Source organism: Monodelphis domestica, chromosome 4 (assembly GCF_027887165.1).
Source record: "Monodelphis domestica isolate mMonDom1 chromosome 4, mMonDom1.pri, whole genome shotgun sequence".
Classification (NCBI taxonomy): domain Eukaryota; kingdom Metazoa; phylum Chordata; class Mammalia; order Didelphimorphia; family Didelphidae; genus Monodelphis; species Monodelphis domestica.
This window is the reverse complement of record NC_077230.1, coordinates 362257542-362272432: the sequence shown is the minus strand read 5'-3', so window position 1 is coordinate 362272432 and position 14891 is coordinate 362257542. Positions and strand designations below refer to the sequence as shown.

At 45.5% G+C, this 14891-nt stretch overlaps 1 protein-coding gene across 4 annotated transcripts in view; it reads left to right on the top strand.

Moving 5' to 3' along the window:
• Window positions 1–13884: 13884 nt before the first annotated feature.
• The window catches only part of COL8A2 (collagen type VIII alpha 2 chain), a 37072-nt gene continuing 36065 nt past the window's right edge, over window positions 13885–14891 (top strand). For all 4 annotated transcript variants that reach the window (XM_056795144.1, XM_001380654.3, XM_007492805.2 and 1 more), the window contains exon 1: window positions 13885–14430. The gene's annotated coding sequence lies outside the window, so the exon portion shown is untranslated. The remainder of the gene's footprint in view (window positions 14431–14891) is intronic.

The window sequence follows — 14891 nt, the reverse complement described above, 5'->3', positions numbered from 1 at the left end:
ATTCACAGATGTTTTCATATCATGTTACAGTTGCAGATATTTCTTAAAAAAATTTTTTTAAACCTTGCTGTCTGCTTAGAATCAATTGGTTTCGGGGTTCTTATGAATAGTAGGGGCTAAGCAATTGAGGTTAAAGTGACTTGCCCAGGATCACACAGCTAGGAAGTATCTGAGGTCAAATTTGAACCCAGGACCTCTTGTTTCCAGGCCTGGTGCTCTATCTACTCAGTCACCTAGAAGCAATCTGGCTTGCTGATATTTCTTTCTTTTTAAAAATTATTTATTTATTTAATTAATTTAGAATATTTTTCCATGGTTACATGATTCGTATTCTTTCCCTTCTCTCCTCCTTCCTCCTCCCTTAGTTGCTGATATTTCTGAAATATTTCTAATACTTATCACTACTTCAAAATTACTGTAGCTTATTGAACCCACCATTAGATCTCATATGATAACAACTTTCTTGTCTGACTACTATATTTCTTTTTAAGTTTTATAGGTATGTTTTGTTTCTACCTTATACGAACTTATAGATTATTCCTATTTAATGAGAAATCTCTCATAATAACAAGGTAAAATTAATAATATGGTGACCTCATCTGGAAGTACATGCTCCACATCTGTAGCCCTCCTCCATCTTTATTTTTTTTAATTTTATTTATTTGTTTGTTTGTTTGTTTAAACCCTTACCTTCCACCTTGGAATCAATACTGTGTATTGGTTCCAAGTCAGAAGAGTGCTAAGGGCTAGGCAATAGGGCTTAAGTGACTTGCCCAGGGTCACACAGCTGGAAAATGTCAGAGGCCAGATTTGAACCCAGGACCTCCCATCTCTAGGCCTGGCTCTCAATCCACTGAGCCACCCAGCTGCCCCCTCATCTTTTTTTTTTTTAATGAACTGAAATCTATTTTTCCTCCCTCCCACTCTGTCTTCCTTATTGAAAAGAAAAAAAGAAAAACAAACTTTTTACAACTAGTATGCATAATCTAGCAAAATAAATTTCTTCAATGACCTTATCAAAAAATATCAGTGTCTTATTCTACACCCCAAACCTAGCATCTCTTTAGAATGGATTATGTATTCCATTGTTGTTCATTCATGTCTGACTCTTCATGGTCCCTTTGGGAGTTTTCTTGGCAAAGATACTGGAGTGATTTGCCATTTCCTTCTCCAGCTCATTTGACAGAAGAGGAAGTTGAGGCAAACAGGGTTCGGTGACTTGTCAGATATGCTGTTCAGTTGTGTCTGACACTTCATGGCCCCATTTGGGGTTTTCTTGGCAAAGACACTGGAGTGGTTTGCCATTTCTTTCTCCAGCTCATTTGACAGAAGAGGAAACTGAGGCAAACAGGGTTCGGTGACTTGTCCAGGATCATACCACTGGTAAATGTCTGAGGTCAAATTTGAGGAAGCAAACAGGGCTCAGTGACTTGTCCAGAGTCACACAATTGGTAAATACCTGAGGCTGGGCTTGGGAAGAGGAGTCTTCTAGATTCCAGGTCTGGAACACTATCCACTGAACCACCTCGCTGCATCGTTAGTCCTCTGAAATCATGGGTTATCACAGTTCTTACAGTTTTCAAAATTATTTGTTTTCACACAGTTGTTAGAAATGGTTTTCCTGGTTCTACTTATTTCATTCCTTGTTGGCTTATAAAAGGCCTCAGAAGTGTTCATTTTTATGATGCTATATAGGGTAGAGATTATTTTCCTGCATCTGCTCTTGGTTCTGTTCTCATTCTGCATCAGTTCATTCAAGCCTTTCCATGAGTTTTTGCAGCCACGTTTCCTCAGTTCTCATAAGACACAAGTAATCCAGCACGTTCACATAGCACAACCAGATCATTCTTGGCTTCAGGAAATGTTACCAATTGACATTACCTTGGTTTCCATAGTTTTTTATTTGTTTTTTTTCTGCCGTCATAAAGTTTCTTTGTAAGCATTTCTTTTGGATATCGATCTAGCAGGGGCAATGCTGGATCAAAGGGCACACAGTGTTTACTGACATTTTGTGTGTAATTCTAGAAAACGTCCCAGGTAGTGCATCAGTGGACTTGTTTTCTCAGAACTTCCAAAATCTGTCATTTTCTTATTTTCATCATCTTTGTCACACTGAAGGTTGTGAGGCGGAATGACAGAATTGCTTTAATTTGCATTTCTCTATTAGCAGCTACTTGGAGCATTTTTAAAAATATGGCTAGAGAAAACCCAGGTTTCTTCCCTTGAGAACTGCTCATATCTTTAGGTCATTTTTTTTTCATTTCATATGCGTGTAATGTTTTATTCATTAATTCAATTCTTTCATCTTGTTCATTTTTATTATTATACTTTCCCAATTACATGTAGATTACAAGTGTTAATAATTATTGTCTGATATTCTCTAATCCATGTCTTCTCCCTCCTTCCTCACCTTCATCCTTCCCAAAGACAGATGGTAATATAAGTTATACACGTGCTATCATGCATTCCATATTTCTATGTTTGTTATGTTGTAAAAGAAGGCAGGAATGACTTGTAGGAGAAAAAACTCATGAAGGAAATAAAGTGTAAAATTACATGCTTCAGTCTGAAATTAGGTTTCTTCAATTCTTTCTATAGAAATGAATAACCATTTCTTGTTATGAGTTCCTTGGAGTTGTCTTGGACCCTTGCTTTGCTGATAATAGTCAATCATAGCTGATCATCTTTTTTTTTTTTAATTTTAAACATTATTTTATTTGGTCGTTTCCAAACATTATTCACTGGAAACAAAGATCATTTTCTTTTCCTTCCCGCCTCCCCCCTCCCACCACCTTTCCCTCTCCCATAGCCGACACATGATTCCACTAGTTATCACATGTGTTCTTGACTCGAACCCATTTCCCTGTTGTTGGTATTTGCATTAGAGTGTTCATTTAGAGTCTCTCCTCAGTCATATCCTCTCAACCCCTGTAGCCAAGCAGTTGCTTTTCATTGGTGTTTATACTCCCACAGTTTATCCTCTGCTTGTGGATAGTGTTTTTTTAGATCCCTGCAGATTGTTCAGGGACATTGCATTGACACTAATGGAGAAGTCCATTACATTCAATTGTACCACAATGTATCAGTCTCTGTGTACAATGTTTTCCTGGTTCTGCTCCTTTCGCTCTGCATCACTTCCTGGAGGTTGTTCCAGTCTCCATGGAATTCCTCCACTTTATTATTCCTTTGAGCACAATAGTATTCCATCACCAACATATACCACGATTTGTTGAGTCATTCCCCAATTGATGGGCATCCCCTCATTTTCCAATTTTTGGCTACCACAAAGAGTACAGCTATGAATATTCTTGTGCAAGTCTTTTTCCTTATTATCTCTTTGGGGTACAAACCCAGCAGTACTATGGCTGGATTAAAGGGCAGACAGTCTTTTATCACCCTTTGGGCATAGTTCCAAATTGCACTCCAGAATGGCTGGATCAATTCACAACTCCACCAGCAATGAATTAGTGTCCCTACTTTGCCACATCCCCTCCAGCATTCATTACTTTCCATAGCTGTCATGTTAGCCAATCTGCTAGGTGTGAGGTGATACCTCAGAGTTGTTTTGATTTGCATCTCTCTGATTATAAGAGATGTAGAGCACTTTTTCATGTGCTTATTAATAGTTTTGATTTCTTTGGCTGAGAACTGCCTGTTCATGTCCCTTGTCCATTTATCAATTGGAGAATGGCTTGATTTTTTGTACAATTGATTTAGTTCTTTGTAAATTTGAGTAATTAAACCTTTGTCAGAGGTTTTTATCTTTAGGTCATAAATTATGTGGGGAATGGCTCTTTTTTTATACATTTGAATCAATTCTTTATATATCTTGGAAAGCAGAGCTTTTTGAGAGAAACTTGCTGCAAAGATCAGACTGTATTTTTTAATACAAATTCATTCCTTTTATTTTTCAAATTACATGTTGAAACAGTTGTTTGTTTTTTTAACAATTGCTTTCTGACCTTTTGCAATCTGAATTCTCTCTCCTTCCCCTTTTCCGCCTCCCCCAGCCCCCAAGGCGGCAAACAATCTGATCTAGTTATTCCATTATTGCCATGTGATACAAATTGTGGAAGAAGACATACATTGCACATGTAAGAAAAAAGCCATGAAGGAAATAAGGCAAGAAATGGTATGGTTCAATCTGCATTCATATTCTGATAATTCCCTCTATGGCTGTGCCTATCCACTTTTTTTTTTTAAACCCTTACCTTCCATCATGGAGTCAATACTGTGTATTGGCTCCAAGGCAGAAGAGTGTTAAGGGCTAGGCAATGGGGGTTAAGTGACTTGCCCAGGATCACCCTGCTAGGAAGTGTCTGAGGCCAAATTTGAACCCAGGACCTCTCATCTCTAGGCTTATTTCTCAATCCACTGAGCCACCCAGCTGCCCTGCTATCTACTTTTCATCATGAATCTTTTGGGATTGTCCTGGGTACTTGCATTGCTAATAATAATTTAGACCTTCTCAGATGATCATTGCACAGCATTTCCATCACTGTTTACAAGGTTCTTCTGGTTCTACTCGCTTCACTCTGCATCAGATCATATAAGCCTTTCCAAGTTTTTCTGAAATTATCCTGATTGTTTCTTATGGCACAATAGTATTCCATTACAACCATCTTCCACAATTTCTTCAGTCATTTCTGGGTTGGGCATCCCTTTGGTTTCCCACTTTTTGCCATCACAAAGAGCTCGACTAGAAGTACTTTTGTACAGGTAGTCCTGTTCCCTTCTCTAGGATCTCTTTGGGATACAGACCTGGCAGTGGTGTTGCTGGGTCAGAGTTGTGTTTTGTTTTAGAGTTTTGTAGCCTTCTGGGCATAGCTCCCAATTGCCCTCCAGAATAGCTGTATCAGTCCCAATTTTCCCATGTCACCTTAGCTAGTCTAATGGGTGTGAGGTGATGTCTCAGAGTTGCTTTAATTTACATTTCTCTAATAGATAGTGATTTGGAGCCTTTTTGCATATACGGCCATAGATAGCTTTGACTTTGACCATCATAGATATCACTACTTTCCTTCATAGTCTTATATATTTTATTGTAGTCACTTAAAAACATTTTCCTGATAAAGGGGTCCACAGATACCTGGGATACAAAAAGTCCAAGAAGCCCTGTTTAGAAGGGCTCAAGTTGCTTTTTCAAGGAATTAGGAGATTCTATGAGGTAGAGATAAGGAGGGAGAGCATTCCAGGCACAAGGGACTGACTGCTCACACAAAAGCATGAAGCTGTGTGAAGAGTAAAGAGAAAGAATAGAGAGAAAGTATCTTTGGCTGGAGCTGGCATGTGGGAAGGGAATCATTCCTGGCTGGAAAGGTAGGGTGGGGTCAGGTTGCCTTCGGCTTTAAAGACAACCTGAGGAATTTATAGTCTGCCCTAGAGAGAATGGAAAGCCACTAGAATTTCTTCAGTAGGGGAGTGACTGGGTCCTGTTGTTGCTTAGTCGTTTTAATGTCTGGATCTTCATGACCTCATTTGGGATCTTCTTAGCAAAGATGCTGGAGTAGTTTGCTATTTTCTTCTCCAGCTCCTTTAACTGAGGGGGAAACTGAGGCAAACAGGGTTCAGTGACTTGCCCAGGGTCACCTAGCTACTAAGTGTCTGAGGCTGATTTGAACTCAGATCTTGATCTTGGGGCTCCATCCTAGCAGTGGTAATGGCTTCACAAAAGGAAAATCATTTTGAGATCTAGGTGGAGGCTATAAGCAGGTATCAAAATAACCTGAGGCAAGGTGGCCCATTATAGTGGGGTACGTGAGAGGCCAGGAGGGTTTGAATTAAAGTGATGGCTACAGGAGTAGTGAGCAGGGGACATCCCGAAGAGATGCTGAGGAGGTAGGAAGACAAGATTTGGCAACTGATTGGCTGTGTGAGGTGGGGGAGAGTGAGGAGTCCAGCATAACACTCAAGTTTCAAGCCTGGAAGAATAAAAGGATGATGATGCTTTGGGAGGGGGGAACAGGCAAGTTTGGTAGAGGGAACATTTTGGGGCAGGAGGGGGGCTCAGCAGCAATTGGGGTGTGAGGAGAGAGGCAGACCAATTCCCCCTCCCCCAGGTGAGGGGATCTTGACTCATACCCTCCTCAGTCTTCCAGCTGGAAAAACAGTTTATCCTCCCTCTTCCCAAACAATCCTCATCCCCAAGTGCCATTCCCCCGACAGACTGCCCAGTGCCAGGTCTGGCTTCCTCCAGGATCGGAGCTGTTATTTCAGTTGAATCTCCTAGCCCAGGCTCTGGCAAGACTGGAAGGTGGAGGCAGGGGAAGGCTTTGTTGGGGGTTGGGACCAGAAGAGAAGAAATGAGGGCCCGTCACAAACCCTTGCTAGGCTGCTTTGACCTTGAAAACCTGGGGGGAAGACAAGTGGAGGAACAGGGTTTGTCCCCACTCCCCTCCTTCCCTGGGGCCTGGCCCTCTCGTTCTCCACTCCATTCCCAGGTTGGCGGCCACTCTTGCTCCCTGGAGTCAGGCAAGGGGACATCTGGGTTCCACCCTGCTCCTCCCGACTCCATAAGCATCTAGGGGCCAGGGAAAGGCGGGGAAGAGAGCCTTTCTTTCCTAGAACTAAAGATTCCAAGGGATTGGGGTTCCCAGAGGGGTACGGCTGGGCTGGGGGCAGATAGGGAAATCCCATTCTGTTCTCTTAGCCTTGACTAGGTGAGAAGCCAGCCTGAAGGGATGGTGTCCCGAAAAGCATCAGGGAGAATCTGAGATGAAGATGAGAATGAGGCTTGGGGTTGACCCCGGGGAAACCCTGGGAGTTCCAGAGGCTGGGTTAGGCCTGACCGTGGAGCTTTTCCCTGCATCCCTCAGCCCCTCAGGGAGCTCCCATCCCTTTTATTCAGTCTTGGTCCTCTCACCAAGTCAGACCCTCAGCTGTGTCACGGAGCCTCCAGAGCCTCCATTGGGCATCTGTCTCCCCTCACTGAGCCACCCCACCTCTGTCATTCAGCCCTCACACCCTTACCAAAGCTTCCTCTTCTTCATTACGCCCCCATTCCATTGCTGAGCCCCAGACAGAAGAAACCCAATTTAGAGGCAGGCAGGGTGTGCGTGTGGAGGGGAGAACAAGGAGTACGGATGGAAGAGAAGCCGATGGGGTGGGGTGGGGGAGAGAGATGAGGAGCCAGAGTCCAGATTGAAGGAAGGCACTTAAAGGAGAAACTGTGTGTAATTTGGCCAGCAGACAGCGAAGTGGGAGGGCCAGCCAGGCTAGGGTGGAGGGAAGAGAGGAGGTGCTGACAAGGGGTGGGGGTGCCTGGGGACCCAACTGGATTAAGGAGGCTCTGAGCCCGGAGATCTGATCACACTTGCCAAGGTGGGAGGTTTGGGGGTTTAGAGACATGAGCTGTACCAACCCCAGCCTAGGAGGGAAGGAGTGCTGAGCAGGACAGGGCTGGGGATGAGCTGGGATGAAGAAATGAATCAGCCCATTCTTCAGATCAGGAGATGGAGGCTTGGCCCAGGTCTCTATCTTATTGAAGAGCTTCTAAAGTGCAGGAGGGAGCAGCCAGACAGAGAGGGGGTGGGAGTAAGAAAACATTTGGGCTGTGGATCCTGGCCCGGTGCCTGGGTGAGGTCTCTAGGGGCAGATCTGCGCCCCCACAGCCCCAGTAGCTGCACACTTCAGGAGCGGGGCTGAAGGCCTCCCCAGCACTGCCCCCTGGCCCCACAGAGCTCACAAGTGGTTTTGGCCCAGAAGGAAGCTGGTGGGAGGGGGTCTGTGCTAAGAATAGGCCCCCAGTTTTGAGCCAGCCCATCACTGAGATCCAAGACAGTCACTTCCCCCCTTCTAGTCTTGAGCCAACTCTGAGCCTAGCCTGGCCAGTCCGACTGGAGCTTCACCCTGGCTTTCAGCTTTATTGCCCATAATTAACTGGCCAGGCCTCTTCCCATCAACATTTATTAGGGCCATAAACCAGGTGCTCTCCAGCTTCCATTGGGGAGTGGGGGAACCACCCCCACTCCTCTTCTTGCTCTTAGGGCACCTTGGCTCAGCTACATCTAAGCTCTCCTGCTCTCTATCTCCAGTCAGGGGCTCTAGGAGCCAGAGCACAGAGGGTGTTTACAGCCCTCCAGTCCCATCCAAGAGATTTCCAGCCTGACAGTTATTCCTGAAATGCCACCTCCTCCATGAAGCTTTCCTGGGTTAGTCAGAAGAAAACTGATCTTTTCTCGTAAACTCATCTAGTCTAGGTCTGGAATGCTTCCCCAAAGCTCATCTACTTTTTCACATTTAAGTCTGTTTTCCTCTTTTTACTCTATTGCCCAAATGTACTGAGTTGCAAGCTCTTCAGGAGGGAACCCCTCCACAGGTAAATCAGGACCTGGAAACAGGCAGAGAGGTGGCCACTTGTGGGAAGACCATGGTCAAGCACTGGGTACCAGGACTCTAATAAATGTCCACTGGATGAATGAATAAAAGTGTTCTAGTCTCAGGACTGATTATTCTTCTTCCTCCTCCTATAACCACTCTGGCCCTCCCCACTGATACCTGGATTCACTACTCTCCCCTCCCCTTCCTCTCCAAAACTTCCTCAACTTCCAAAGAGCAGTTCTCATGGCCATATGCCTTAGGAATCCTACTTTGGCAACTCCAGCCTTCCCAGCTCTTTTAGCACCATAGAGAATCAGAGGTTGCTTGGACGATGCTTAGAGATCACCATGTCCAACTCGGTCTTCTTATAGGGTGGGAGACTAAGGCTAAGAGAGGGGAAGGGGCTTGTCTAAGGTCACACAGTTCAACTCTACATTGACTTCTCTCCCCTTTCCCCAGCATCCTATGAGTGATCAAACCCCAATCTTGGATTATTCCATCAAAAGCTGCTTTTGCTCCTATTCCTACTGCCTTAAAAAGCTAGAGAAAAGCACAAAACCATGCTAACTGATCCATTAGATATTTCTGTAACACAATATCTCAAATGGGCTCTCACTTCTTCTAGGCAATCTTTTTTTTTTAACCCCACCCTGAAATCAATTCACTGAGCAACTAGGTAGAACAGTGGATGGAATGCTAGGCCTGTTAAAAAAGATCCGAGTTCAAATCTGGTATCAGAGATTTACTAGTTGTTTGACCCCCGGCAAGTCACTTAACCATATTTGCCTTAGTTGCCTCATCTGTCAAATGACTTGAAGAAGGAAATGGAGAAACACTTTAAGAAAACCCCAAATGGGGTCACAAAGAGTTGGACAGTACTGAAACTATTAAACATGCTCCTTGCAATAAATTCACCATCCCATCTTTTCATCTCTCCTCAAACTTCGAATGGCTTCCCCTGCCCTCCACTCTCCTAACTAAGAACCTTGCCTCATATTTCACAGAAAAAATTAATTATCGAAGAGCTCCCTCTTCTCCTCTCCTCCTTTCACATCAATCATTTGCCTTTCCCCACTGTCTCCTCCTTCACCTCTGTCCCCATGTCTCCGTGCCATGGAAAACTCCTTTATATGTACCAGTGATTCCATTCCATCCTGCCTCCTCCAAAAGATTGCTTCCTCTCTAATCCACACTTTTGGTTTTTCTTGAAACTTGCCCGGTCTCTTGGCTGCTTCCCTGCAGCCTCGAAACATGATCATGCCTTTCCCATCCTGGAAAACCCTCACTTGATCTATTTATTCCTACTACCTATTGTTCTCTCTCGCCTTCCATTTATGGTTAAGTTACTTGACAAGATTGTCTACAATAGATGTCTCCACCACCTTTCCTCTCACTCTCTTAAAAAAATTTCTCTGCAATTTGGCTACCAACCTACCAATTATTCCACTTCCAAAGTTACAAATGCTATCTGAATGGTGTGATCTAATGGTCTTTTCCCAAGCCTCATCCTTGTTATCCTCTCAGCAGCCTTTGATGCTGTCTACAAACTTCATCTCCATGATACTTTCATCTCTCCAGATCTGTTTGCTAGATCTTCATATACTTTATACCCAGTGACCAGGTGGGTCCCTCGAGGCTCTGTTCCAGGTACTCTTTTTTTCACCCTCTGTACCGCTTTGCTTGATGAAGTTATCAGCACCTATGGATTCAATAATCATCTCTTTTTAGAGTATTCTCAGCTCCATTTCTCCAAGTCTAACCTCTCTCTGAATTTCTAGTCTCACATCTCCAACTGCCAAATGGACATGTTGAAAGAGTTGCTCTGAAGACATTTTAAATTCAGCTTCTCCCAAACTGAAGTCATCCTTCCCCTTCAAACCCTCCTCACTTCGCCTCCCTCTTACTAATCAAGGTATCATTCTACTAGTCATCCAAGCTTATAACCTACATGTCATCAACTTCTCACTCTTTCTCCCTCTCCCCCTTCTCCCACATCCAATCTGTTGGCAAGTCCTATTTATTTTATCTTTATAACATCTCTTGACTATGCCCCTTTCTCTCTTCTCTCTCTCCTTTTCAGTCAGTTCATATCTTCAAACATACCCAAGTATGGGGACAGTTAAGTAGCTCAGTGGACTGAGAGCCAGGCCTAGAGCCAGAAGCTCCTGGGTTCAAATCTGGCCTCAGACACTTCCTAACTGTGTGATCCTGGGCAAGTCACTTAACTTCAATTTCCTATTCCTCACTGCTCTTCTGCCTTGAAAACAATACATAGTATTATTGATTCTAAGACGGAAGGTAAGGGTTAAAAAAAACCCAAAACATACCCATATCCTCCTTATCCAAAAACAAACAAACAAAAATAACCTCATTCATTATACTTTATTATTCTCCTAAGCTATCATCCTTGATCTTTTCCTTTTCTTGGCCAAATGTCTTGAAAAAGCTGTTGACATTCTTTTCCTCTAACTTGCTCCTGCTCCTTTGTAGCCCAGATTCTGGTTTAATCACTTAGCTGAAATGGCTTTTTCCAACTTCCTGATGATTGTGAAATTGCCAAATGTGATGCTCTTTTCTTAGTCCTCATCATCTCAGTCTGGATTTGCCATGGTGGCCCTTTTTTCCTCTCTTCTCTCCTGGTTGGCCTCCTGCTAATACAACTGCTCACTCTCAGTCTCCTTTGCTGGCTTGTGGTCCATATCATGCACCCTAACTGGGAGGGTTCTGTCCTGGGTTATTTTTTCTTCTCTCCCTCTTTTTAAATTTTAAATTAAAAAAATTAATCACTACTTTCTATCTTAAGAAGCAATAGTAAGTATTGGTTCCAAAACAGAATAGTGGCAAGGGCTGGACAAAAGGGGATAAGGGACTTGTCCAGGGTCACACAGCTAGGAAATATTTAAAGCCAATTTTGAACCTAAGAACTCCCATCTCTAGGCCTGGTTCTCTATCCGCTGAGCAATATAGCTGCCCCCTCCCTTCCTTTTTTCCTGCTTCAGTATTCTCCACTTGTTTTCTCTCTAGTTCCTTTTCTCTAAAGTCCACAGGGGCAAGAAAAGGGAGAAAGGAGGAAGAAATAGGATCATAGGGCCAAATATTTAGAGCTAGATAATATCTTTGAGGCCATCTAGTCCAATCCCTTTGTTTTATAGATGAGGAAACTGAGGCACAGAGATTTTGAACCTAGAATCCAACATCACACAGGTTTGTAAATGAAGGAAAATGGGGAGAAAACAATAACTCTGGGACCAGCATATGAGACCCATTGGGTTAGGGATGGGGAGGTAGTGATGGGAGGCAGACATTCCAGAGGACACACACACACACACACACACACACACACACACACACACACACACACAGAGGATATTTGTGTATATCCACATGCATACATGGAAGCATAGATTTTTGAAGCATCCTTCAAAGACAAGAGCACAGGACACATAGCACAGACTTGTTGCCTAGGGTGGACTAATCAGGACTCCCCTCACTTCAGCTCCAAAACCAAGATTCCAAACCACACCCCCAAAGGGATATGGCACCCCTCACTGGGACTAGGATGCCCAGATTTTTCTTCTTTGTTGGTTAGGAAGAATTGTAGAGGTATGAAGGAAACCTGGGGCAAGGGAAGTGAATGGGGTGGGGATGTGTGGAGGGATCTCTTCACTTTTGACTTTCTAGATCTGAGGGCAGAAGAACCCAGAGAGAGGTCCATAGTAGATTGTCTCCTTTTATTTGACAGTAACAAAGCCACAGCATTTTTAGACTCCAGAGATGGGAATGGGGCAGAAGACTGTTCTGGAATATTTACTCTGGTTTCTCCCACCAACAGAAAGGGGAAAAAAAACCTATGATTTTCCTACTGTTTTGGCATAGGATCTGACCTGTTTTCAATACACCAAACTGCCTCTGCCTGGATTCTCTTCCTCATACATTTATATATTTTTAAACTCATATCTTCTTTCTGAGAACCAATACTGCGTATTGGTTCCAAGGCAGAAGAGTGGCAAGTGTTAGGCAATTGAAGTTAAGTGATTTGCCCAGGGTCAAACAGCTAGGAAGAATCTGAGGTCATATTTGAACCCAGGACCTTCTGTTTCTAAGCCTGGCTCTCTTCCATTGAGCCACCCAGCTGCTCCTCTTCCTCATCTGGCCTGGAGAAACTTACTGACTGCTCTAAAGAAGAGAACCCCAGAGCATGGCAAGTAATAAAGCTTCATAAACCTCTGACTACCCTGGAGGCCTCTCAATGGGCCCAAGTTCTCCCCACCTAGAACAGGACTATTTCTCTTTCCTGTCAGATGCAACCAAATAGTGGTAAGAGCATTTAGAGACCCAGGGAAGTGTTTACCAGTTCTTCATGGCCACATCAAAGAGCCCTTCTAATAAGCCATTATCTATTGGGATTTCGAGCCTCAATTATGTTTGCAAAAAAAACAAACAAACCTTACCTTGCATCTTAGAATCAATATTGTATATTGGTTCCAAGGCAAAAGAGCAGTAAAGGCTAGACAATGGGGGCTAAGGGATTTGCCCAGGGTCACACAGCTAGGAAGTGTCTGAGACCACATTTGAACCCAGGACCCCCATGTCTAGGCCTGGCTCTCAAGATGTCACTTTTCCATTAGTTCAGCCCAGTTCCCTGGGACCCCCACTTTTGCATCTCTCCAGGACTTCAGCTGGAGTTGGGAGAGACATAGAAGGAAATGGATTTTAGAGACTTGATTCTTGTAACCTTTTGACTTCTATGTGAACTCTTCAAGCCCCTTGACCTCAGGATCACTGAAGTATATGGAAAAAGATCAAATAATCCCGGGAGGGGAGGTAGGCAGTAGAGTAGAGCCCCCTGGTTAGTCCACAGCTGAGGGGAAGGAGGTAATTGCTGAAACCAAAGTATCCGAAGTTTGGGTGAGAGAAAAGGAAAGAAGCCTCAGTGGACTTCGGAGGGAGTGCTCAGAAGTCGGCTGCTCCGTTTCAAGTGCCTTAGACTAGATGAAACATTCCTTTGGCCCTTTCAGGCAGGTCTCCCATGATTGGTTGAAGGGTGAGACCGACTGAGGGCATCCTCCCATGGCCCTGGTGAGGCAGAGAGAATCTGGAACCCCTAACTCTTGAGGAGGAATCTAGGCTTTAATCTTCACTGGGTTCAGAGAACTGAGCCAGACTAGGAGCCCAGAGAGAGATGAGAAGTGCCTCAAGATACGTGGTCCAAGAATCTTTAGGTGATAGCCTCTTCAAGGGAACTTTTGGCTTCAGTCAAAGAAAGAACAGAACCCAGGCAGGATCCTCCCCACCACCAAACTAACCTCAATTGCAAGCCTTGGGCACTGAATATAAAACAGTCTAATCCCGGGCAATGAAAAGGGTTTTTCCACTGGGGAAAACAAAAAAACAAAAAACCAGAGACGGTGGAAGAATCAACCAGAACAAGAGGCAGGCACTAGATAGACTGAGCGTCAGAGAAACGGAGACCTCGGAGACCTAGGAGACCTAGGAAATTAAAAAAAAAAAAAAAAGACAGCTGCCGCCGCAGCCCCCTCTCCTGGCTCTCACCCGAAGCTCCAGCCCCTCTTCCCCTCCCTCTCCCCATCTTGCGCTCCTGCTCCCTCCCTCCCCCTCTTCCCCTCCCTCTCTCTCTCCGTCCCTCCCTCCTTTCCTCTGTCCCGTCTAGCCTTCACCTCCCGCAGCAGGAGCCGTCTGCTTCTCTTCGGCTCGGGAGCTGCCCACACTGCCCTGCTCCGCCCGACCTTGCCCTGCCCTGCCCTGCCCTGCCCGGCTCTGCCCTGTCCTGCCCTGCCAGGCCCCGGCCCGGGTCCGCTTAGACCCGTTCCTCTCAGCTTCCCCGAACCCGTGGCGCTCTCCCGCCTACCCGCCCGGCCCTCCCGGTTCAGATCCCGTGGGCTTGACTTGGCTCGGCTCAGTCCGACATCCAGGATCTGAGCCCTTGTGTGCCTAAAGGGTTGAGGCGCCGAGGGAGGGAGGCAGGGCTGCTGCGGGCCTCGGGCCGGGCTCCTCAGGGGCCCCGGGAGGCCCCATGGGAGCGTGAGCAATCCCGGCCCCAGCCCGACGGACGGGCGAACTGACCGACCCACGGAGTGACAGTCAGTCCAGGTAAGCGCCCACTCCGAATACCCAGGGCTAGAAGGGCGTGGCTCGGAGCTCAGAAGGCATGGTCCAAGCTGGGCACAGAGAAGTTGCCACGCCTGACAGGGACGCTGGGCACTGAGCATCAGCTTCCTTCCAATCGAGCGCCAGTCAGCTTGGACGCCCAGGGCCCCTGGCCTGAGGGGTATTCTCGGATGGGTTACGGACCGGGGCCACCACTATAGGGCTACCCCTTCCCTGCTGAGTGCCAAGCAGCCTGGAAGTCTGGGTCCCCGCCACTCGAAGTGGAGGTGGAGCTGCGGAGGGACAGTGAGGCTCTGCCCTCGGACCACAAGTGTTTTTTTTTGTTTTTATTTTTTTCTTCTCGGGTGAGGGGTCCAGGATAGATTGGGCCCGAGGGAGGTTGGGGTGACTGAAATGTAAGAGTTTGTGGGAAGGGGGGAGGCTGCGAGGAGCGGGAGACTCCC